The 26,211-nt window shown below is 39.3% G+C and overlaps 1 protein-coding gene across 11 annotated transcripts in view; it reads right to left on the minus strand.

Moving 5' to 3' along the window:
• The window catches only part of LOC125453357 (protocadherin-9), a 701,801-nt gene that overhangs the window by 595,186 nt on the left and 80,404 nt on the right, over window positions 1–26,211 (minus strand). The gene's annotated exons all lie outside the window — the stretch shown is intronic.

A 26,211-nucleotide genomic window follows, 5' to 3' on the forward strand; every position in this document is an offset into this window, starting at 1 on the left:
GCAGTACTACAAAACAGTGATGAAGGAAGTCAGCGTGCACCAATATTCCAGAATTTTCCTCGTACTACCATTTGGGCAGAGTGATCCATTTCTTAACAGATGGATACAGAAGACTCCAATCAATTCCGGACACGGATGCTGTGCTCGCTACAGAGCTACAAGCAAATTGTCAGAAAGTGTCACTGTATTGTCTCGAATGGATAAATGAATGACACTGCATAGAATTCACATTTTCGAGCCGTTAATCCCTAAATCCAATTTATGTTCCCACTTTGTATAACGTAAGTGTCTTTTTGACATGGATAGATTGCAAATGACTTCCTTATATAAACAGTCTGTAGCCTGGGTGTCAGAATGATTTCTGCAGAAACTAATGCTCCAAAAGACTATTTCCAAGAGCATTTAATTCACACTGTCTGAACAAATTTTATTTTACTTTCATATTGCAATTTCTGTTTTTTTTAAATAGAACAAGGATGTTCCACAAACTGAAGTCAAATCAAAGTCAAACAGATAATAGAAATCTATGCTCTTTAAAATGAATTGAACATAATAGAAATTAAGAAAGGTTTGCATTTATGTAGCGTCTTTCAAAACCTCAGGACATTCGCCAGCACCAATGAACTAACTTTGAAGTGTCCTTACTGTTGTAATCCAGGGAATCATGACAGCCAATTTGCACAACACCATAAGCATAAGCAGCGGTGTGGTAATAACCTGATTATCTGTTTTTTTACTCTGTTACTTGAGGGATAAACATTATGCTAGACACTGGAGATAACAACCCTGCTTTTCTTATAGTGGTGCTACAGGAAGTTGCAATCATTTTAAATGCCGGATGGGACTACAAATTGGTATCTCAATCAAAAGACAGTGCCTTTCCCTCAGTGAAGTGTCAACTCAGGTTTCATGCTATAGTCTCTGGAGTGAGACTAGAACCCACAACAACTTCATGAATCAGAGTTGAACATGCTACCCACTAAGCCACAGATAATAATTTAAGCACCACATAAATGAATGGAATTTCACTGGTGCTTAACAAAATAAAAGATCAAATCCATGATTTTTTTAATAGTATGTCCCACAAACACTGCATCGATGATTTGAACATATGGATAACTGAATTGCTAAGGTAGGTGCGAGTATAATTTCATAGCAACATGTGAGCATTATGACATTACAAGCTCACAAACTGGATGGACAGGTAAAGATAACTGGTCCATTGAACCTTATTCCTTACCAAACTGGCTGAAAAATTATGATTAAATTCTTGTTCCATCCTTTCTTCTAATCCCCACAATTTATCTTATCCTTTCTCCATCCCCTTACGTATACATCACTTTCTGGGCAAGCAAAAATACATAAAACAAAACTAGGGTGACTAACTTGAGGGCAGAGAGTACTCTGGATTTATGAATGAGGTGATGTGCGATTGTACATTATTCATTTCTTGGCCATGACTCTTGTCACACTTTGGAAGTGCTTGCCCTGCAATTTTCTTGTGCACTTAGTGCCTAGCATTAAAAACAAAATACTTAATTTGCACATTAGGGAAGAAATGATTTAAAGCTAATGATTTCATTATTTGAAAGGAAAGACCAAATTAGATACTATTATAGGTTTAGACAGAAGATTACAATTCTAGCATCACCTCAAAAGATCTGAGATTTTAATCAGTCAGAGAAGCTTGATACTACATTTTTGTGTCTGACTGTTGTGACATGAGCAGCCACAAAGTAATGATGAGTGCATGATCAACTATCGGATCTTGCTGCAGAGAAATGACTGAATCAGGAATAAAGAATAGCGAAAGAGATTCCTGACGATATGTACAGCTCTGAAATCTGGGAGAGTAGGATGTGGGCTAAATTGCAACAGTACAACTTGTCATGGAATTAAAATTAAATGTAATAGTGAGAAAGTAACAGAGTGATTTGTATGTAGTCCACCCATTGGCCTATTGAAAGATTACGAATGAAATTTGGCTCCAATATTTTTGACTTGTTTAGATGAACATATTCCAAGATGATGCTGGATAACGAATGCAAACAGACCAACTGTATATTAGAGCTATTGCCAAGTATGTAGCTAGACACCTAGCACAATGGTAATATCCCTTCTTTTGGGCCAAGAGACCTGGGTTCAATTCCCAACTGTTCCAGAAGTGTGGAATAACATCTGTGGATGGGTCTTTTTATCTTACTATAATTTTTTTAATCACAACCAGACATCCATTGTCATTGAGATAACAAGGTGTAGAGCTGGATGAACACAGCAGGCCAAGCAACATCAGAGGAGTGGGGAAGCTGGTGTTTTGGGTCTGGGCCCTTCTTCATTTTTCTGAAGAAGGGTCCAGACCTGAAATAAGATAACAAAGTGTGGAGCTGGATGAACACAGCAGGCCAAGCAGCATTTCAGGATGTGTTCATCCAGCTCTACACCTTGTTATCTCAGATTCTCCAGCATCAGCAGTTACCATTATCTCTGAATCCATTGTCATTGTCAGTTTTGGTGACTTTTTGGATATTTTACAGGTACAGAAATCTTGTGGACGTCTTTTCAACTTGAGAAGATATGCATTAAAGGTAGTTACAGTGCCCCAGTTCAACCTTTCACTGAGATCAGACAGTTCAACAAGCAGAGTAAGGCAGTCAGTTCGAGAGCTCAAAAGATTAGCTACTTGTTGACTTACTGCATGTACTGAAGTAATAATTGCTCTTGTGTAAGAGTTGCCCTTTGATTTTCGTCCCCAAATCATTATTTTTCATTTACCTTGTGCTACCTTGGGGAGGCAAGGTTGGTGGGAAGAGTCGAGTGGGTTACTTTCACAAGTGCTCTTTTCTCATTTAAACAGATAGGCTTGTTGATAGTATCAGATAGCCTGGGATTGCCATTGCCTACTGAATTTAGCACCATGGCCAGCAACCAGTGTCAGTGTCGGTGAGACATTTTTGGAAGAGTCGGTCTGGCTTCAAAACATTACCCTCTTTCTCTCTCTCCACAGATGCTGCCAGACCTGTTGAGTTTCTGCAGCTTTCTGTGTTTTTACTCAGATTGCCAACGTCCACAGTACTTTGCCTTGACTTGAGTGTCAGTATCATTATTGCACGTCAGCAGTACCAAAGACTTGGCATGGATTTCAATCCTTTGGAATTATTACTCACACAAAAGAAAATGTGTCAGTTTTTGATTAACAATTCAGTCTCCTAAGCGAAATGTTTGGGACTCATAGAATCACACAGCATGGAAACAGACCCTTGGTCTAACTCATCCATACCGACCAGACATACCAATTTGACCTTGTCTCATTTGCCAGCATTTGGCCCATATTCCTTTCAAACCTTCCTATTCACATACCCATCCAGATGCCTTTTAAATGTTGTAATTGTACCAGCCTCTGCCACTTTTTCTGGCAGCTTGTTCCATACTCACACCATTCTCTGCACGCAGCTCCTTTGTAAATTTTCCCCTCTCACCTTAAACCTGTGGCCTCCAGTTTTGGACTCCCCATCCTAAGAAAAAAGACCTTGGCTATTCACACTATCCATACCATTCATGATTTTATAAATCTCTATCAGATCAGGACTCCAACAGTCCAGGGAAAAATGTCCCAGGCTATTTAGCCTCTCCTTATAGCTAAAACACTCCATTCCCAGCAACATCCTCGTAAATCTTTTCTGCGCGCTCATAAGTTTAACATAGAACATAACAGCACAGTACAGGCCCTTCGGCCCTCGATGTTGTGCCGACCTGTCATACCAATCTCAAGCCAGTCTAACCTACACTATTCCATGTACGTCCATGTGCTTGTCCAATGACGACTTAAATGTACCTAAAGTTGGTGAATCTATTACCGTTGCAGGCAAAGCGTTCCATTCCCTTACTACTCTCTGAGTAAAGAAACTACCTCTGACATCTGTCCAATATCTATCATCCCTCAATTTAAAGCTATGCCCCCTCGCGCTCGCCGTCACCATCCTAGGAAAAAGGCTCTCCCTATCCACCCTATCTAAACCTCTGATTATTTTATATGTTTCAATTAAGTCACCTCTCAACCTTCTTCTCTCTAACGAAAACAGCCTCAAGTCCCTCAGCTTTTCCTCGTAAGACCTTCCCTCCAGACCAGGCAACATCCTAGTAAATCTCCTCTGCACCCTTTCCAGAGCTTCCACATCCTTCTTATAATGCAGTGACCAGAACTGTACACAATACTCCAAGTGTGGCCGCACCAGAGTTTTGTACAGCTTCGCCATAACGTCTTGGTTCCGGAACTCGATCCCTCTGTTAATAAAAGCTAAAACACTGTATGCCTTCTTAACAGCCCTGTCAACCTGGGTGGCAACTTTCAAGGATCTGTGTACATGGACACTGAGGTCTCTCTGCTCATCTACACTGCTAAGAATCTTACCATTTGCCCTGTACCTTGCATTCCGGTTACTCCTATCAACGTGCATCACCTCACACTTGTCTGCATTAAACTCCATTTGCCACCTCTCAGCCCAGCTCTGCAGCGTCTCTCTGCAACCTACAGCATCCTTCGTCACTATCTGACAGAAGGGCAACAAGAATTATATGCAGCATTTCAAAAGTGGTCTCAACAATGTCCTGTACAGTCATAACATGACATCCCAACTCCTATACTCAACGTTTGAACCAATGAAGGCAAGTGTGCCAAACACCTCCTTCACCATCTTGTCCACCAATGTACCTGCACCCCTAGGTGCCTTTGTTTGGCAACAGTTCTTAGGGCCCAACCATTAACTGTATAAGTCCTGCCCTGGTTTGCCTTACCAAAATGTAACATCTTACATTTATCTAAATTAAACTCAATTTCCCACTCCTTGGCTCACTAGTCCATTTCATCAAGGTCTGGTTGAACTCGGAGATAATCTTTTTCACTGTCTGCTACGCTGCCTATTTTGGAGTCATCTGTAGACTTACTAACCATATCTACTACATTCACATCCAAATCATTCATATCGATGATGAAAAGCAGTGGACCCAGCACTAATCCTTGTGGCACAGCACTGCTCACAAACCTCCAGTCTGAAAAAGCCAGCCACCACCAGATCTCAAGAAGGGTCACTGGATCCCAAATGTTAACTTTGTTTTTTCCTTCACAGATGCTGCCAAACCTGCTGAGCTTTTCCAACAACTTTGATTGTGTCCAATTAGCTAGCTCCCCCAGATCCTATGTAGTCTAACCTTACTGAGCAATCTACCATGCTGAATCTACCATACAGAACCTTGTCGACAACGTCTACTTCATCAAGCTTCTTTGTTACCTCTTTAAAAGACTCAGCCAAGTTAGTGAGACACTATTCCCCATGCACATAGCCAAGCTAACTATCCCTAATCAGTGTTTGCCTTTCCAAATGCATGTAAATCCTGTCCTTCAGAATTCTCCCCTTTCTTAAATACTGGCACCACATCAGCCAACTTCCAGTCTTCCAGCACTTCACCTGTGGCTATCAATGATACAAATATCTCAGCAAGCAAACCAGCATTCTTCTAGGCATTCGTTCAAACCCAGCTGTCTATACCTGATAAGTGCCCCCTTCGTCTTGACCAGAACCTCAATTTCACTAGACATCCAGAATTCCCCACATCTGCCAGCCCTTGCCCTTCATATTAACTGGAGCATACCGTCTCTGAACTGTCATTACCTCATTCTTAAAGGTCTCTAACTTTCCAGCTGTCCCTTTACCTTGCTAAACCAGCTTTAACTGCCTTAATAAACTTTTGAAAGGTCCTGTCTAATACTGGTAAAATTGGCCTTACTACAATTTAGAACTTTACTTTTTGATCAGTTCTATCCTTTTCGGTAGTATTTTAAAACCAACAGAATTGTGATCACTTTGCGATTGTGCTTCCCCACTGATACTTCCGTCACTAGCCTTGCCTTATTTCCCAACAGATGGTAAAGTATTGTTCTTTCTCTGGTTGGTACATCCTTAAGAAACTTGAGAGAGTTTTCTTGTAAACACTTAACAAATTCCTCCCCATCCAAGCCCTTAACGCCACGACAGTCCCAGTCCATGGGTAAAAAGTTAAAATCCCTACCTTACAGCCATATTTTTTCTAGAAATATCTGAGATTTTCTAATATATTTGCTTCTCAATTTCCTGCTGACTACTGGGGTGTCTATAATACAACCCCAACAATGTGCATATTACTTCTTTTATTTTTAATTTTCACCCATATAACTTCACTGGATGATCTCCCAGGAGTATCATTTCAGCTGTAATGTTACCCTAACCAAATACGCCACTCCCCCTCCTGTCTTTTCTCCCTTTCCATCTTTCCTATAGTATCTGTACTCAGGAACATTAAGCTACCAGTCCTGTCCATCCCTGAGCTACATTTCTGTAATAGCTATGATACTCCAGTCCCATGTTTCCAATTTGAATTCATCTGCCTTTACTTTTAGGCTTCTTACATTGAAGGAAATGCACTTTAATGTATCTGTCTTAGCTCATTCTCTGTCTAGCTCTTGTCTGCCTTGACTATTAAACTTGCTCCCCTTATCTACTGTACCTGCCTTAGCCTTTTCCCTTTCCTCACTATCACTTTGGTTTCCGCCTCACCAACTCTTTACTAGTTTAAAGCCTCCCGACTAACATAGCAAATTTTCCCACAACGATTGCTGGTTGCCTTCCAATTCAAGTGGAACCCTTCCCGCTTATATAGGTCATTTCTAATCCTGAAGACATCCCAATGGTCCAAAAATGTGAATCCTTGCCCGCTGCACCAGCTCCTCAGCCACACATTCATCTGCCCTGTCCTCATATTCCTACTCTCACTAGCACATGGCTTGGGTAGTAGTCCAGATATCACTTCACTTGAGGACCTGCTTTTTAACCACCTACCTGATTTCCTGTACTCAGTCTGCAGAACCCCATTCCTTTCCTTATCTATACAATGGGTACCAAGGTGTACATTGACCTCCTGCTGGTCACTCTCTCCTTTCAGAACATTCTTCACCCTTTCTGAAACATTCTTGATCCTGGCACAATAGAAGCAACACACCAGCCTGCTGTCTTGCTGACAACTAAGTAACCATTTGAATTATAGAGGGAGTGCTTTTCCTTGATATATTAACTTTTTTAATGCCAACCAACAACAAATATGTTCTGACATTTAATTAGATCATGGTTGATTGTATCCTAATTCTACACTGGTTCCCTAGCCCTTCATTCTAACAAAAATCTAGCATTCTTGATCTTAACATTTTCAATTAGTTCCCAGCCTCAACAGCTGGGACAGAGTTCCACATTCTCATTCCGTTTGAGTGTAGCAATGCATCCTGACATCAGGTCTGAATGACAATGAGGGAACCTTCATTTTCACTGCGAGTATACATGATTTGCATACTTATGGCCTGTTGAACACCCTAGGTTGCACAAGCTTTGGCGAATTAATTGTGTACTAGTACAGTTGCAGTCTGCAGAATGGATTATGCACACAGAATCAAACACGGGATATCTACCTTGCCTAATGAATGGGTGTTGTGCTTTATATAGCCAACACTCCCTCTGAATCTGCATCACTCGTTCCTTTCTACTGCAATACATTGACGCAGTATGTGTCAGGTAGACCTGCATTTCAACTCTGGTATTGCCATTTTAACACACAATAAAAGCCACGAATATAATTTGCAGCATTTCTGCTCAACGCATAGTTGGCTCTTTCAGAGGCTTATAAGATGTTCACCACCAGTAGCAGGGATTTCGAAAGCAAAAATAATGCTACGAAATGCCATATAGGTACAAGTGAAAAGTAACTGACTATAACACTGATTCCATTTGTCTGTGTTTCAATATGTCAGCAGGTTTAGGAATCTGTCCAATTCAACCCATGCTACAGTTTAGAGGAAGTCAGGACAGAAGCAGGAGATTTTGTTCTTTTTGAGTATGAGTAGAGAAAACCCTGTTCAGCATAATGAGACGAATGGCAATGCCAATCAATTACATTTTCCTTTCTCGTTACAACATGTTTTGAAAGTAATACAGATACATTTAACTCAATGAGTCATCTGAATTGCTGAGACAGTGTAAATTAGTATGCAGGAAAAACCCATATTCTTGAAATAGTCATTATCCAGTGACAGTAATAAACATTCCAACAGATTGACACTCATATTGAGGACACCACACTCATTAAAGTTACTCAGGTTCTTCGTACTTAAATTGGCTTCCTTAGTCCAGTATAAAACACATTGTGATGTTTATTGCTAAATTAAAACATTGTTGAGTGAAATGGCATTTTCTGATTGCATAACTAGTCAGTCATGTTGTGTTTGCACTGAAATTTAGCAATGCCTTATTTTTGAGTATCATGCAGTTTTGGGGCTTATTATATAACCAGCATCAAGCAATGGACAGTGTGGAGCATAGATTGACTACAATATTACCTTAGAGTAATGATGCAAGACTTGAAAAATTAAGGCATTTTCCCGTGTGAGTAAGGTGGAAGACATTAAATTGATGGAAGTTGTGATAACGTAAATAGTGCTGACTTTGTCAATCAAAAATCTAATGTAGCCTTGACTATATTCAATAACCTAATCTCCAATGTTCTCTGGAGAAGATAATTCTTGAGGCTAACCACCCTCTTAGACATAAAAACATCTCATCTAAGTTTTAAACATGAGATCCCTATTTTTTAAATTGGTCCTAGACTCCACTACAGAGGAAATGTTCTCTCTGATTTCACCATGTCAAGTCCCCTTAGGGGTTTCACCATCATTGTCACATCAACTATTAATTTGACTCACTCACTATCAGTTCCATTCCTTTCCAGGGTCCCTGTCTCAGGCTGAATCTGAGCTTTGCAAATTTGGGAGTCTGTTGGGCCCTGAGCTAAGCCTCCAATTCATAGTCTCTCCATCAGAAAGACTATCCATTTCCATTCCCACGTCTGTAACATTTCACATCTTTGCCCCTGCCTCAGACAATCTGATGATAAAACACTCTTGCAAGCTGTTAATACTTGGTCTATATCAATGTTTTGCTGACTGGCCTCTAGTTTGCATCCTCCGATGGTCTTCTGCCCACACATTCAGCTACACCAACTTGTAGCCATCAGTCACTCACCCCTTCAATAATGATCCCAGTCTGGCAATACCTTTAATTTAGAGTTATTTTTAGAATTCATAGAATCCCTACAGTGTGGGAACAGGTCCTTTGGCCCAGCAAGTCCACATCAACCCTCACAGGCCCATCCTCCTGTAACCTCCCTAATCTACACATCCCTGAACACTATGGGCAATTTAGCATGCCCAAGCTACCTAGCCTGCATATCTTTGGACTGTGGGAGGAAACTGGAGCACACAGAGGAAACCTACGCAGAACGTGCAAACTCCACACAGTCACCCGAAGGTAGAATTGAACCCGGGTCCCTGGTGCTGTGAGGCAGTAGTGCTAACCACTGAGCCACCGTGCTGCCCCTAGTAATATGATCTCGGGAGTTTTAATCCCACAGGTCAAGGGGCACATGCCTGATAATAGCTAAAACAAAGGTGTTCTACTCCTGGCATTTGAAACAGCCTGCGAGCCCCAAGTGAACAGATGACACACATCGGTGATACCCTCAAGGCCCCATTGGCAAAGTGTGACATTCCCACAGACACCTGGGAATCCACGGCACAAGACTATCTAAATTGGAAGAGGAGCATCCAGGAAGGCATCGAGCACCTCGAGACTTGCCATCGGGACAAAATGAAAGCGAGGCGAAAATGGCGAAAAAAGTGTGCTGTCATACCAGTGCCCCAACCATCCCTTCCCCTGGCTAGCACCTGGCCCTAAGTGTAATAGAGCCTACGGTAGCCACATCACTCTGTATAGCCACCTACAACTCATTCTGAGAGTGGAACAGAGTCAACATTGCTTGCGAGAGACCATCAATGTTGATGATGATGATGATGACGATGAGTAGCTAAAACATCAGTGTGCCTGCAGCAGCAAAAAGAAACAGACATGAGATAAGGATCATCAAAATGGATTCTGCAAAGCGTTAAGATTTAATTAATTTTTCTGCTCCTCCCCTCGTGCCTAATGACCCTGTAGGCTTGTATACAAGTATGATTGCTTTTCAATTTCCACAGAGCTAACATTGCGAAATGGGGCATAACAGACTGCTGGAGAATTACGGCTTCATTTAAATATAACCCTACATTTTGAACAGATCCTACTACCATTTTTTAAAAAATGACAAGACAAACCTGCACAGATACGAACAGCAAAACAGATTTCCCCTGCACATCCACCACCCTAACAATCCCCAATTATGAGCTGAATGTTTGGTGGTAAATTCAGATTTCTATGTCTGACAAAGACTGGCTTGCAAAAATACAAAAAGTGGGGCATGAACAACAGAAGAAATGAAGGAGAATCATACAGATGATTTGCAAATCAGCCAATTGTCTGATACTTCTAATGGTAAAGTCTCTTTCGCACCATATATTTTCAATCAGTGAGGGGTCTCACAGTAAGATCATGAAAACATAACATCAAAAAAAAATGTTGTGTAAGAAAGCGACACTTTGCAAATAATGCTTGGGTTACCCTAGCAACTAGGAAATGCATAATCTGTCAGAAGAATCCATTTTCTTGGTAGGGGAACTTCTGAAAACATCTGGGTGAAATGAAACACAAAACTTTTGCTTCTGGGAAGTTATGCTCCATTCCACAAGAAGGAATACAGTCAGCAAGAGATCTTCTAATATTATTTGGAGATCATAATATAAAACACCATACAATGCTGACAGCACAGAAGGAGATAATTCAATCCTTAATGTCCATGCTGGCTCTGGGAAAGGCCAGCTCAACTAATCCCATTCTTGGGAACATAGAAAATGGTAGGCTTTTTGGCACCTTGATCCACTCTGCCATTCAATGAGGTCATGGTTGTTCTTTTGATTCAGATCTATTTTCCTGCATTATGCCCAAATCCAAGCTGTAGCCTTTTCCCTGTGTCCTCTTTGTATAATCTCCCTCCATCACCCTATCAAACAGTACATTCTAGATCCTAACCACACTCGTGAATGAAACAGATAAAAATTCCTCATGACACTTTTGATTCTTTTGCCATTCACCTCACGTCAATTACCACTTGTTCCTAATCCCTCTTGCAATGGGAACAGTCTCTCTATCCAGATCTCATCGCTTTGAATGCATTTTTTTTCCCTTAACTAAGAACAATCCTAGCTTATCCAATCGATCCACACTATGGAAGTCCCTCATCTCTGGCATGAAAGGGCAACATGGTGGCTCAGTTATGAGCACTGCCACCTCATAGCACCAGGGACCCAGGTTCAATTTGACCCTCAGAAAACCGCCAGTGTGGAGTTTGCACATTCTCCCCTGTGACTGTGTGGGTTTCCTCCAAGTGCTTCAGTTTCCTCCTACAGTCCAAAGAGGTGCAGGATAGGTGTATTGGACATGCTAAGTTGCCTGTAGTGTTCAGGGATGTGTAGATTAGGTAGGTTATAATGGGATGGGTCTGGGTAGGATGTTCTGAGGGCCAGTGTGGGCTTGTTGGGCCAAAGGGCTGGTTTCCATACTGTGGGGATTCTATGATGATTCCTGTGAATTGTTTTCCAAACCCTCTCTCATACCTTTACAGCCTTCTTGAAGTGTGGTTTTACATTCAACCAATTGTTTGAAACCAAGTTATGGTTTAATAAATCTTAATGTCCTCTTGTTTTTGTACTTGATGCCTGTACTTAAGAAAAGCCCGCAAGATCATGCATACCTTATTAAGCAATTTTCAATCTGCCCTGCCATCTTCAACCATATGTACATATTCGTAACTAAGCACACCTGCTCTATTGTCATGATTGCCTCAACTTGCACACCATATTTTCATCACTTCATGCATCCAATAGAAAGTCAGCCATTCACTGTGAATGACAATTGCAGACATGTGCTGTGTACAGTCTTCTGATCAAAGTCATGGGCTGTGATTCCCTGAGCTGTCAATTTTCACACTGATCCAACCAAAGGGTTGAGTGGGAATAATACAAACTTTCATCTCTCTCATCATGTCCAGTCAGCGGTTTCTACAAATCTAAACTATCATGAATCACTGATATAACAAGGTGTAGATCTGGATGAACACAGCAGGCCAAGCAGATGTTCATCTAGATCTATATCTTGTTATATCAGATTCTCCAGCATCAGCAGTTCCTACCAACATGACTCACTCTTCAGGCTATATTGTGTGAATAAAGCTCCTTCTATATTCTGATGTTATGTCCCTCTCAATGCCTGCAAGTGGAAGTGAGTTTACAAAAGGAACAGTAGACATAGAAGCGATATCCACAACGTTTATTTCCAGGTGAATTGCAACTTGTACTGTAAGTCATAACCTCTCTTCAGGCAATTGATTTGTATAAAGTTTTCAAGGGTAATTTCCCACTGGACAGGAGCAAAGCAATATCCAACCAGCTGGAGAGATGAAAAGGGAAAAAATAGGTTGCCAACTGCTGGCAATCTGCAAACATGCCAGAATAATGGAGCAGCTGTGAACAGAATAAACAGGATAATGCTTTGGACGAGGACAACTGTATTTTCAAAGTACGGTTAGAACCTAAAACCTAGATGAAGTCTAGGTCACAATCCCAGGTCTCAAAAGCATTCAAAGCCATTTTAAAATCAAATGGCCGAATTGACCAGGAGACAGGTTTAGGACCCAATTAGTGGTAGTAAGGACCTCCAGGAGGCAAAAGCTGCCTGCCTCATGCCAGCAGTAAAGTTGCCCATGCTGAGGGCTTAGTGAAGGGAAAGCCAGCAACATCAATAGGGCTGGAAGACTCTAGGATTAAGGCCCTTACATAGTGTGGACCGATTGGATAAACTGGGATTGTTCTTATTTAAAGAGAAAACTTGCACCAGTGTAACTAAGTCCTGAGAAAAACAGAGACCAATAACTATAATGAATCATTGGCCGTTCAGTGCTCTTCCTGAGGACTTGCGCCTTCAAATGCTAAGCAAGGAAGCAATGTAAACTTGCTCACTCATAATGAATTAATTGTAGTTTTAAATTTTACACTTGCATTTTCAGGTATATTGGGCTTCCACAAAATTCAGTGGGATGGCAGTCTAAGGATATAATCTGCCAAACTTGGTGGCAATGAATGCTACTATTTGACACCCCTCCCAACGCGGCCTTTCGATCATCACACTTGCCCATTTCCACCACCTCGGCTGAGGCCTATCTGAAGAAGCATGTGATTTTCCAAAGTCTTTCATCAACATGATTTTTCAAAATTTTTTATTAAAGTGATTTTCTATTGCTTTTCTTTTAAAATTGTTTTTCTAATACCTTTTCAAAAGTGATGTTCCAATGTCTTTTTTCCAATATTATTCTGCATGGTTTTGTTTTCCCAATAGCAGCAATCTTGTTTTTGGTTTTGATGATGTCGTTGACTGTAAAACATGCTTGAAATATCCTGTACTGCTGGGCCTTGTTGAAAGCTGCATGGGAAGGTTTGAATTCTAATATCATGTTGATCAAGTTCAAGAATTCTCTGCAGCAGTTCAATAGAGTGGGTTTCGAAGAAAGATTTTATTATTACATTAGACGGTGTTGACACAGATGGGTAGAAGTCAAAAGGTCAGTCCTAAAAGTAATGGAAAAGTCCTACTTGAGTCATGTTTGAACACTGTGTTATCTACATATGAATGTAGTTGAAGCAGATACTGTGTAAGAGAGTGGAATGCTAAATGAATTCACATACTGCAACAGATGGAACATATATACGTAAATGAAGCTGATAGAATTTTCATGCATACATTCAAAGTGCTACTTTGTTGAAATACTTAACAGAAGGTTAAAGTCTGTAGGGTAACATGTGAGTTTGTGAAGGGTAAAAATGCAGTGCTGCATCCAATTAAGGGTTCACAACATGTTCAATTTCTTCACAGGGCTTTACTTGAACTTTGTACAAATACAGGTAGATAAATTCACTAACGTCCTTTCCTCTGTAAGATTGTTGTATGAAATGAGAAATTGCCATTTTTAACTACACAACATTGGTCGGCACAACATTGTGGGCTGAAGGGCCTGTTCTGTGCTGTACTGTTCTATGTTCTAAAATCAATAAACATTGAATGAATAGATGATGGACAAGTATCAAACTTGCAAGTTGGTCTATGGTATTTGGCCCAGAAATTGCCAGACTGAAGACTGCATGATGTTAACACTGAAATAAAAAGATATCTTGTTCCAAACATTAACACCACTCATGTTGAGAATGTTTGCTGTGTTAAGGCACTATATAAGTGCAAGCTGTTGTTGTTACAAATAAATCGCGCCCCAACCAAAAAAATTAAACATCAGGAGGAGAATTCTCCCACCTGCCAACAGTAAATGCATTTTGGTGTCATTCATTTCATGCAAGATGCGAGGGGACCTTTCTCAGAGCGAATGAGATGCTACAAGAATGTAGATCTTTCAATATTAACTGAGGAGAGAAAGTTAAATTGTACCAAATATCACATCAGGTTTCCGACATGCAACAAAACAACAACTTATATGCTTTTGATGTATTTTAAACAATGATTAAATATCCCAAAATGACTTTATCAAAAAAAATGTAAGTCTGCCATGAAAAGACAAAAAAAGGGCAGATGTCAGATGCATGGCCAAACTGTCAGGTTTTAATGCATGAACCAGGGGAGGCAGACTTGGAGAGATATGGTGAGGGAATTCCAGAACTTGGGGCATTAGTGGCTGAAGGAGCCATTATCAATGGTGCATTGGTTAAAACTGGGGATACTCAAGGGAGCGGAAATAGATGATAGCAGACATTCCGGAAGGCTTTTGGACTGAAGGGGGTAACCACAAAGGGGACAGTATGGAGTCATCCAGAATTTTACTTGCAGTTTTTAAAGCCTCACTGTTCTTCCTGGTGGAACATCATGAACGCAATGTGTCAAATTTAAAAAAAAATTGTAATGGCTTGTGCTGATATCTGACCTTAGTTTGATTTTTACAGCCCTGAGCGAAGGCTGCACTCCAATTAGTTGCTACTCACTTGTGCTTTCAGAATTTGAAATTTATCACATCAAGCACATCTCAGATACTTAAAAAAAAATAATGCGCTACTACCAAACCCAAAGAAACTTTAGGGAGTCGGCTCTTCTTTAATTATGTTAAATGGGAATCTTTTAGCCCAGATATTTGAAGAAAGTTTATTAATCAACTGATAGAAATTGTGGCATTTAATTAGTGTGGAGACGGATGTTAGAAGTAAAGATTTCAAGCAACATTGTACAACTTATTAAAATCTAAGCAGGAACTGCACCTATAAAATAGGTCAGTAGCACTTTAATTTCAAACAGTTAGCAAAGTGCAGTATTAAATGAAATACCAAGCAATTATAGCAACCAAAAAAAATCTCTTAATCACACACCGCAATTTCAGTCTCAGACATATTAAAACAACTAAACTGAATCCCCTCTAATCCTAATGTTCCAACTTTAAATATCTGTTTCTTTTGGAGATTTAATTCTATGAACAAGTAAATCAATTCACAGTTAAATTAAATTTCAACCTTGAATGTTGTACAATAATCCTGACCAACAAAGGGCCTTCACAGTAATAAATGCTGTTTCATTTCACTTCACTTTTCCCTCAAAGGCCAGCTTGTATTAAATATGACCAGGCGTAGGTTTATCTTAAACTACCTCTGAGCAGCATTACTAAGAAAAAGTAGACACCGTCTGATTGCATTTTCTGATAACAACCACATGAATACAATTATCAAACAACAGCTATATTATAATTGTGGTGACCTCAAAGGGTAAGATAACTCTGTTAGCTGTTGAAAACATGGTTTGAGGTTTGGCTCCTTCATTGAATATATTTGAACACCAGGAATGCAGATGTCACAGTGTAACCTTTGATCTGGGCCAAATGTTCTTATGTATACAGAACATAAAACACGTTTGCTTCTGTCTGGAAATTTAAATTTAAGTGACAGCTTAATTGGATGGTTGTCACACAAAGACATGTGGATCAAGAGTATTGCACATTCTTGTTGTACAATGACATCCAAAGAAATCCACAAATATATATTAGAAAAATTATTCATTATAATTTCAGCTAAGAAATGATGGGTGACAGTTGTTTGGCAAGAGTCAATGCAGTTTGTCTATACTACGGAAGATAATTCATGAGTACAGCCTCATACGAGATAAATCCAAATATTTGGTGCTTCTTTATTTGGCTGGACACTGGTTGAAATTCAAGGTTTCTAGTTACAAATTACTTAATGAACTTTGAGATTCCAACTAGTAGTGCTAACAGGGAACAAATGAAATTCTTATGACCGTCCTTACAAACTTATACTAAAATTCGTACAATCCAGCTTTGAGTCTTGGGTGTTGCTTGCAGCTAGATAATGGCTGTTGATTATTGATGGGCTAAAACCTAAACCTTTTGGGATACTGGAGTGTGATGTAAGATCTCACAGATTATTTGGGAACCGTACAACCAAATCCAGGAGATCAGTGATTGATAGCTGAAGACTGCAAGGAAATCCTAGAAGAGTTGGCAATTTCTGCCTCTAGTTCTTGACATGAAACAAAACTACCTCAGCCTCAAAACCAACAGAGAGTTTAAAAAAGAAACGGCCAACCTGCTTTGTCTGATTATGGGCAGTTTGCAAGCTGGACAAATCCATTCTACACAGATCAGTCCATTTTGAGGGGATTACATGGGATAGGGAATAATTGCATTTGTTTATAAACTGGGCCTTTGCTTCTCCTTTTATTGTTGAAAGGATCCTAATTTTGAACAAGCGGACAATTCCACAGCTTAAGCAATCTACAAGAGGATTACGCTAAAAAAGAATCTGACAAAGTTGTTTATGACAAGAGACTAGGGTTTCTTGGCATGGTGACTAAAGAAGACAAAAATTTTGTCACTCTGCATTGCTTGGGTAATTTTTCAGGCCCTTTTGTATGCAAAGCAATGCCAGGATTTTAATGGCTACATTCCTGCTTGCTCTGATAATTTTTTTATGTTTTCATGAATGTGGACTTGCTGGCAAAGCCACATGTATTACCATCCCTAAGTGCCCTTGAGAATACTAGTTTGCTCGACCAATTCATAGAGTAGTTAAACATCAACCACATTATTGTGGATCTGGAGACACATATTGGTCAGAAAGGTTGAGGATGGCAGATTTTCTTTTCTAAAGGGCATAATGCACCAGATGAATTTTCACAGGAATAAATGGAAACTTAATGGTGGTCATTATTGAGGCTAACTTTCAATTCCACATTTGAATTTAAATTCCACCAGCTGCCATGATGTGATGAGGACACACATCCCCACAGAATTATCTTGGGCCTCTGGATTATTAATGCAGTGACATCACCACTGCATCACCATCTCCTCCCAAAGCTGCTCGGACCTCTGTCCAACATTCCATACCTTGCTTTCCAACAGATCAGATTATTTATTTTTAATTGGAACAGGGAGTGTAATTACAGTGATGCATAAGGCATCACAATTGCATGGAAGCTCTTTTCCTGTGTCGCTTGCTCCTGAATGTGCCAACTTACCTGCCCAGACTTTGCCATGCCAGGCGTATGTTAAAAACAACAGCGGAGTAGAAGGTTGAATACTATGAGCCTTTTAGAAGCAGAAGTACAAAACTGTGCCAACAACAAATTGCTTACGATAAAATAGAATGAATTTTGCAAGGCCTGCTCTCAAAGTGGATCTACTGCTCGAATGGAGAAATAGGATCAATTGGCTTTCCTCTGTTGTCCCTGTCCAACTAGCAAGACTCACTATTAGGGATTCAGCCATGTAAAATTTACTCTGTTGAGCATTCATTATCAGATAATGCTAAGACCTGCTACACAAGTCATACACTTCAGTATTAACTCATGAGTAAGAATGCACCATGCTGTTCTACTCTGATGCAGTTGTTTTAAAAACTGATTCATCTTTACTGACTTCAAGTGCACTTGAGGTTAGAATCTTTACTGATACAATGTTGATCAGGTGTTCTATTTCTACATTTAGCCTAATGCTGCTCTCTGTTGATTTTGTCAGAGTAAAATTGGGAGGGCTCTAAAACCAGCCTCTGTAACCAATCCCAACAATTTGCCAACAGGCAAGTCGCTTCAAAGTTACATTGCAAGCTTTTTACTCTTCTATTACCATCATTAGCTATTTAACTATTTTGTGGTTTCCATTTAGCCAGTAGCTGTGCATGTGTATGTTTTCCTTTCACTTCCTTATTTCATTTTACCCTTTTAAATGATATTGGTCTGTAATTTCTGTCAGTTTATTGAAAGGTTGACACATAAAGCATTAATGCATTGAATTCCACCCACCCCCCCCCCCTCAGAATCTGACTGACAGCTGACAGAAAATTGACTTTAATTGTCTGATCTGAAAGAGATAAGCAGGTTTAATTAATGTGTTTTCCAACAGCTCAAAAAAGATTGGAAATCTGGGAACAGGCTACGTTATATCAGTAATGTCCTTGAGAGCTGGCAAAGATTTGGAAGTAAAATGACAATTAATCTGTTTCCTTTTGCAACGTGTTGAAGTAAAATGGAAATTGCCATAGTCCTACCAAACTGCAGGGCTGTCTCTAACAGAGGGATATATTGATGGTTGTTTATCTTGAGAGTCACCACGCTTCAGGTTAAGGGACAGGTTAAAAAAGAGATTTCCTCATGGCAACGTCAGCCACTGTACCCGTACTAGCGGCATCAGTCTCCATCACAAACTGGTCGTCTCGCCAACAAAGCTCATCGACCAGCAAAGTAACTCAGCAAAGTTAACAACTACAGCAATTCAAGTCACCGAATCATAGAAAGCTCTCTGGTGGTAGCAAACTGGTGAAAGGATTAATGCAGCGACAGTTACAGCTAATTCAGAGTTTATGAAGATTGGTCTTCTTCATTGGAAATTATAAGGCTATAGCTCTGCTTTAATTTTATGCAGCCTCAAGGCAAATTGTTACAAGTGCTTTCATGAATAAGTAAGGAAGCAGCTTTCAACTATGGCAGCTTGCATCTACATAGGCCATTAACAGAGAAAAAAGATTTCATTGTGTTGATACAACAATAACTAAAAGCAGCACAAGCCAAAGAATGACTGGGAATTCTGGTCAAAATATTTGGTCAAATCAGTAAGGTTTAAGGAAGATATCACATAAGGACAGGGTGATGTAAATACCTCGGAAGGAAATTCCAAAACATAAGATCTAGGCAGCTGGAGATTTGGCCTTTACTGGTGGGAGTGAGAGAGGGGCTGTGGTGATGGCGGAGATGCAGAAGAATCCAAAATCAGAGAAAATAGGAATTTGTGGAAGTCTTGTAAGATTGGAGGAGGTTACAGACCTCAGAATAATGGAAACTGCAGAGGATTCATACAGAAAGATGAAATTTTCAATTTAGAGTATTCAGGAAACAGAAGGTTCTGGAAGATGTATAATGCAGATAAACAGAAGCTTAAAGAAGTGAAGGAAACTGAGTCAGGCAGGGGCTACTATTGGAATAATCCAATCTGAAAGATACAAAGAATGGAAGAGTTTACATTCTGCTTCATTCCAAAGCCCTTACCTGTTTTTGTTAATTGTGTGAGAATATTTATCAGTACTATAAAGCTTTTCTTTGAAATCAAACTGACCTCACTCCAGAAAAAAAACCTCATTTTAGCCTGAGATATGCACGCTCTCTGTGTTAAAAACAATGAGCTGAATTTTTTTAGTGACAATGAAGAAGTCAATAAAATTTTTAAATCATTCTTAAGTACTGACTTAATATTACTACAGATGGTTTTCAACATCAAGGTAACTTAGAGCTTTGAAACTCCACTATTTCTCCATTAATATTTTACATATTTAAAGTTGTCTCAACCAATTTCATGGCAGTTTGTTAGTCTGGCATTGCACTGCAGAATATCAAGCTATTCAATGGTTTTGATACTTCAGTCTCTGTACTCCTCAAATGCCACAGTGTAAAACCCCTTACGCATGAGCAAACCAACAACATTCTGCAAGCATTTGACAATAGTTTGATAATTGAATGATTAAATACACATGCCTCAGTTGGAAAGATACAGTAAGCCCCTTCCCAGTCAATGGACTGATAGGACCTGAATATATCAACCATCCAAGAGAATTATAAACAACAGTCTGACAGTCTTATTGAGAATTCATATTTATGTGAAATGTTCCTCTTAGATACTCTTTTTTGTCTCCTGAATTTAAACTCTTCCTTAATCACTTTCAGTGTTGATTCTCATCAAGAATCAGAAAATTATTTATTAGAACTGTCACTTTCCAAGCAGTCAAGATAGATTACCCACAGTTCAAGTAATCATAAAATCTTTCACACAGAATTATAAGTTGCTGACCTGCTTGCTGTTTTATTGGAGGCAGCTCTACAGCAAATAAGGATATGGTAACATAGTAGCAACTAATAATCCAGAGATCTGGATGAATGATCTGCTGATATGAGTTTAAATTTCATCATGGCAGCCACGGAATCTAAATGACATTAATTAAGTAAAATCTGGAATAGGAAACTAGTATCAGTAATAATGACTGTGAAGCTACCAAACTGTTTAATAATAAACTTAGCAAAATACTTTAGGTTAGTGAATCTGCCATCTTGACCTGACCTGGCCTATATGTGACTTGACACCCACAGAAATGTCCTTAATTGACTCTGGAAAAACCTAACAAACCACTCGGTTATTGGTGAGGTACTTGATTGAAGGAGACCAATGACTCAAATTTATAAAATATAAAATTATAATGTAACAAAATGTTATAAGGCAATTCACCAAGGCATTATCAAACAAAATTTGGTAAGAAGATACCTAAGGTATTATTAGGCCAGCTTATCAAAAGCTTAGTCAAAGACTAAACCCCTAGGAAAATCTTAGAAGTGGATATGCCAAGAGTTGGAGAGATTAACTTGAGGGACTTTTTGGCTGAGGGCCTAGTTAGCTGGAATCAGGCTTTTGTAAGCTGGAGAGATCTTCAAGGTAGAGAGGAAAATAGAGACATAGAAAGATTTGAAACCAATATCTTCCAATTCCTGCCAAGCTCCAGCAACATGCTATGAACAAGAATTTATTTCACAGTTTATATTTTCTCCTTTTCTTTCAATTCTTATGTATTTGTTCACGGCATGTGGGTGTCAGTCAGACCAGCATTAATTGCAAGCGGTCAGTTAAGAGTCAAACAAATTGCTGTGGGCCTGGAGTCACATGTTCGCCAGACCAACTATGGATGGCAGATTTCTTTCTTTAAAAGACATTAGAGAGCCAGATGGATTTTTATGAAAATTGATAGTGTGGTTATGTATGTCTGAGTCAAGCTGACATATCCAGAACATTAACTCGTGTTCCAGATTACTACTCCAATGACATCATCAGTACACTACTGCCTTCCCTTCCCCATTACTCTTTCTTTTAATTTTCGTGTTGATTCCCATTAAGAATCAACAATTCATGTTAATGGCCTCCTCAATTCATCATCACAACCAACAATTCCAACAAAAAGGTGAGTCAATCAGCCTGCTCACAGATATGCTATGCTGCTACCCCATATAAATAAAAGCGGAGACAATTAGCTGCATTCAGATAAACCAGGATCTACGAGAAGAAAGCAGGCTGCGTATGGAAGAGACAGGTATGTGGATGAAACAGGACAGAAATTTTTTTTTAAGGATAAGAGAGCCAGTTCGAGAGGAATGAGCATAGAGACAGATCTGAGGAAATAATGACATGTGGGGATATCAAGTGGAAAAAAAAATCTGTGGACACAAATGAAATGCAATGTTTATTGCCATATGAAGAAAGAAGAAATCTACTACATCCTCCCCAGACACAGTAAGAAATAAATGGTAGTTTTTAGAATAGTACAGAGTTCTTATGGAATTGGTTAATGCAGCATTTGTTTCCTTTCTTTCCCTGAAAACATACTCAAACAATTCCAAGCAGTTAGGAGCCAAGACAAGACAGAGTTAGGAATCACGAAGACTGTGATCCTGTGAGAGTTGTATAGAGGGTGTCACTAGACTCTATTGACTTGCCTCATTTGATAGCAGGGTGCTTTCTGTCCCTTTTGTCCCCTTTTATTGACACAAGCGTCCGTTAAAGGCTAAAAAATGGCCCTTAGCATGAAGTTAGTTCAGAGACAGGCAGCAATCCTCTTTAGGTAACTGCATAATCTGCAGTTGGAAGCAGACCAGAGGGAGAGCTACCTAATAGTTAGGCTCTGAGTATCCATTACTAGGGGCTAGTAAATCAGTCATTTGTTAGAACTCTGCTAAGCAATGTACATGTGACAGGTGGCCAAGCTGTCAAGGCAGCCAACTTCTACCTTGTTCATCACTGTAGTTTGAGGTAAAGGGCCATTTTTAGTTGCTGTGCAGAAATCTGCTGCCACAACCTATAGAAATCAAAATATCTTCTGCTATCCAACCATTCTTCCTTTAGAATGTGTCAACCACTTTCATCTATTATGTGGAGGTGCCAGCGTTAGACTGGGGTGGACATGGCCAGAAATCACAAGGAACCAGGTTATAGTCCAACAGGTTTATTTGAAATCAGTTTGCAAATTAACCTGTTCGACTATAACCTGGTGTCATGTGATTTCTGACTTCATCTATTTAGGGTGGTATGTTTTTTCCCATCTCTTTAGCTTATGCACAATATCTAAACTGTTGCTGCTTAATAAACTCCTTAAAATCGCTTGTGAATTCTCAACTATTTTGGATAACCTGTGACTGTAAAACACTAACATTTACACGAAGATGTGAAGAATTCATGGAAATTTGTATTTGAATGATATTCCTGCGGCAAGTCTGACACAACAATGCTTGCAAACGTTCTCTTTATTTCCTAATATCTCCAGCACAGGAGCAAGAAATTACTGTCTATTTACTTTAAATAGCTAGGTACCACAGTGGGTGAGGTGAATAATTTTTCACTGAAAATAAGCAGCATATAAAAGCAATCACTACATCAAAAAGCCTGTTGTTGGTAGCATGGTGAACATCTCAAAAGTGTCTTTGTTTTATTTGGAAACAATTGCTTTTTAAATTATAATTAATTTTGAGTCAAATGTCAGATAAATTCCTAGTAGTATTGAGGAAACTTACCCTTTTAAGGCTGTGTTAGTTAAAAAAGTATAGCTGTACTGGCAATGTGACCTTCATCTTAAAATCTTACATTAACACGGGCTCTAACTGATGCAACAGCTTCCGATCCCTGCAAAACCTCACCTTGTTCCACTCCCCTCCCACCTATTATTCAAATACCTCATACTTCATGCTCCACATCAGGTTTCTCATCATTGATATCCTTCCTGCTTTATTTCCTGTTTCTGGACTGATTCAAGGTACAACATAAATGCAAGTTGTTGTGTAAGTACAAGAGGCAGTTTTTCAGCCTCTGTTTACTAAAATAATATGCTTGTGAGTTGTATATTCTTCTAAAAATAATTTATCTATATATACATAAAAATAAGCCGATCATAATAGATGGTTCACACAAGGTAGTAATTTATTTGAATGCATCTGATATTTCATAAACCATGGAAACAGGGACTGAAATTCTTGTGAAAACATTGACAATGAATTATTGTCTTAAATTCAAGACTGGTAATAGGCTGTGCTTCATGATATTATATTTAATATTTCATTTAGAAAGATCCTTTGTGACATTCCTTACAACCTTCTGTTCAGCTGAACATAGTGGAGCCAACATAGCAAAGGCAAAAGGACAATTAGCTTAACAATAACAGAACGCCTGAAGGTTCACAGCATCGTGTGACTACTACTGTCGTGTCTCGTGATTTTGTTTACTTTCCTTCAAATGAAAATATCCAATTTGTCAGAAAAATGTTAAATAGACACAGTGATTATTGCAGAAATGTGCCAAATCACTCGCTAGTCGTTAACAGTTATGAGCATGTGCAGTCAGGCTCAAACCAACTTAGAAACTTCTTGGCAAGTGGTCCACAGCTACTGTTATATTTTGTGCCATGAATTCAAGATCAGTCAAACACTAACAAAAGTGGGTCAGAACACAAGCTTTGCAGCCAGACTTTTCAAATCCAGGTCTGCTGGGATACATGAAATAGTTTAAGGTTTTCAAAGTTCCAAGTGAGTCCAAACACCTGGAACAAAATATCATTGCCCAAGCTGCCTCCTTATATTGAGAAACACAGTAAGCAAGCCATTGTCTGGTTTTAGGTTTCTACTGGATTATTTTGTAATATTAATTCCTGTAACTATATTACCCAAACAAGTGCTTATCAATCCCTGGCATAATTGCTTATCAGTTTTACAGTCTCCACCCTCATGTATATTGGCTGCAATGAGCACAATATTCTTTATTTGCACTCGTGGCTTTTCAAGTTTCTTCAAACCTTTTTCAAACATCATTATTAATCAGCTCCTGCATCTAACCAGCTGATTTGTTGTGTCACTCTGTGGCATGATTTCCGTAATGTGGAAAGTGAGCAATGTCAAAATATTAAACAGAAATATTGAGAGAAAGAAAAATGCAAAATGAAACAATGTAACAATCTCACATTCTGGGTTAAAATTGGATCGCACAATACTATTAGGAAGAAAGAAAGAACTTGCATTAAAGTAACGCTTTCCTTTACCTCGGGAAGTACTAAAAGACTTCATAACTAATTAAGAACTTTTATTTGAAAACCAAAAGAACTGAGCATGCTGTAAATCAGGAACAAAAACAGAAGTTGCTGAAAAAGCTCAGCAGTTCCGGCAGCATGTGTGAAGAGGAAATCAAACTTAACGTTTTTGGTCCGGTGACCCTTCCTCAGAAATTTTATTTGAAGTGTAGCATTGTTGTAATGCATGAAATGCAGCAACCAATTTCCACACAGTAAGGTCCCACAAACAGCACTGAGATAATAATCACATAATCTGTTTGATGTTGGCTTATGCATAAACATTAGCCAAGAATCTCCTGTTTTTCACTGAAATGTTGTTGCGGAACATTTTACATCCCCATGAGAGGACAGATGGGGACTTGGTCTGATGTCTCATCTGAAAATCAGCACTCCGTTAGCACTGCAGCCAAGATTTTGTGCTTAGATCTCTGGAGTGGAAACTGAAACTAGAATAGTCTGACTCAGAAATGAAAATATAAACAACGGTGCCACATCTGACATTTGTTAATGCATTTGAAGCCAAATGTTAAAACAGCTGAGCAAGGTTTTCATACAAATGCATTCATTGCTCTGGTGAAAGCCCATGGTTATTCTATATGCTGTCCCCTAAAGACAGCATTCAAAAGAATTATGTAGCATTAATTTGTGTGTGCACTGTGATGACACCTATCTTTCCTCCTTCACTGTCATGAAGTTATCAGAGTGCTTATTCAATATCTAGCAATGAATAAGCAGAAATTCTCTCCAGTTAAACATGTGGATGACTGAAGCTATTGTTTTAGGTTCTCAATCCAAAATTCATCCTCTAGACACTGACTCCACCTGTCTCCTAGCTAACAGTCTGAGGCTAACTCAGACTTGCAACCTTGGCTGTCGTATTTGATCCCATGATGAACTTGTGACTTCATACTGTGTCAACACAAGACCCGCTTCTAACTCTATAGCATTTCCGAATGCCGGCTCAGCTTATCTGCTGCCTTTTGTTAATATTTATACTTTGGTTACCTCATGATTAACTATTTCGCCACTCCCCTGGCTAGTTTTCCACAATATAACCTCTATAAACTAATTCTGAAATTCTGCTACCCACATTCTTACTTACACAAAGTTGCTGACCTGTTTTGGCTTCTGGTCAATTAACGTCCGAATTTGTAAAATGCTCATCCTTGTTTTTAATTCCTTCTAATGTGGCGTTCCTCTAATTTTGCATTCTTGAAAATCTTCAATTTTAATTGTTCTAATATTCATGGCACTGCCTTCAGCTTTTTGGGTCCTAAGTTCTGACAGTCCTTCCTTCATTTTCTGCACCATACTACGGTAAGAACCTTAGCAAGTACAGGAATTGGACCTCCATGCTGTTGGTGTCACTCTGCATCACAACCAGCTGAGCTAACTAACCTCTGAGGGCTTGAGAAAGTGCGGCCTCCATGGTAACTTCAGCTGGTATCACAAGGGTCCCACCATCTAAATGTTGCCCCTCGCTTGATGTAAGGTGAACCCCAGGTTAAACCAAC

Source organism: Stegostoma tigrinum, chromosome 6 (genome assembly GCF_030684315.1).
Source record: "Stegostoma tigrinum isolate sSteTig4 chromosome 6, sSteTig4.hap1, whole genome shotgun sequence".
In the NCBI taxonomy this organism is placed as follows: Eukaryota; Metazoa; Chordata; class Chondrichthyes; order Orectolobiformes; family Stegostomatidae; genus Stegostoma; species Stegostoma tigrinum.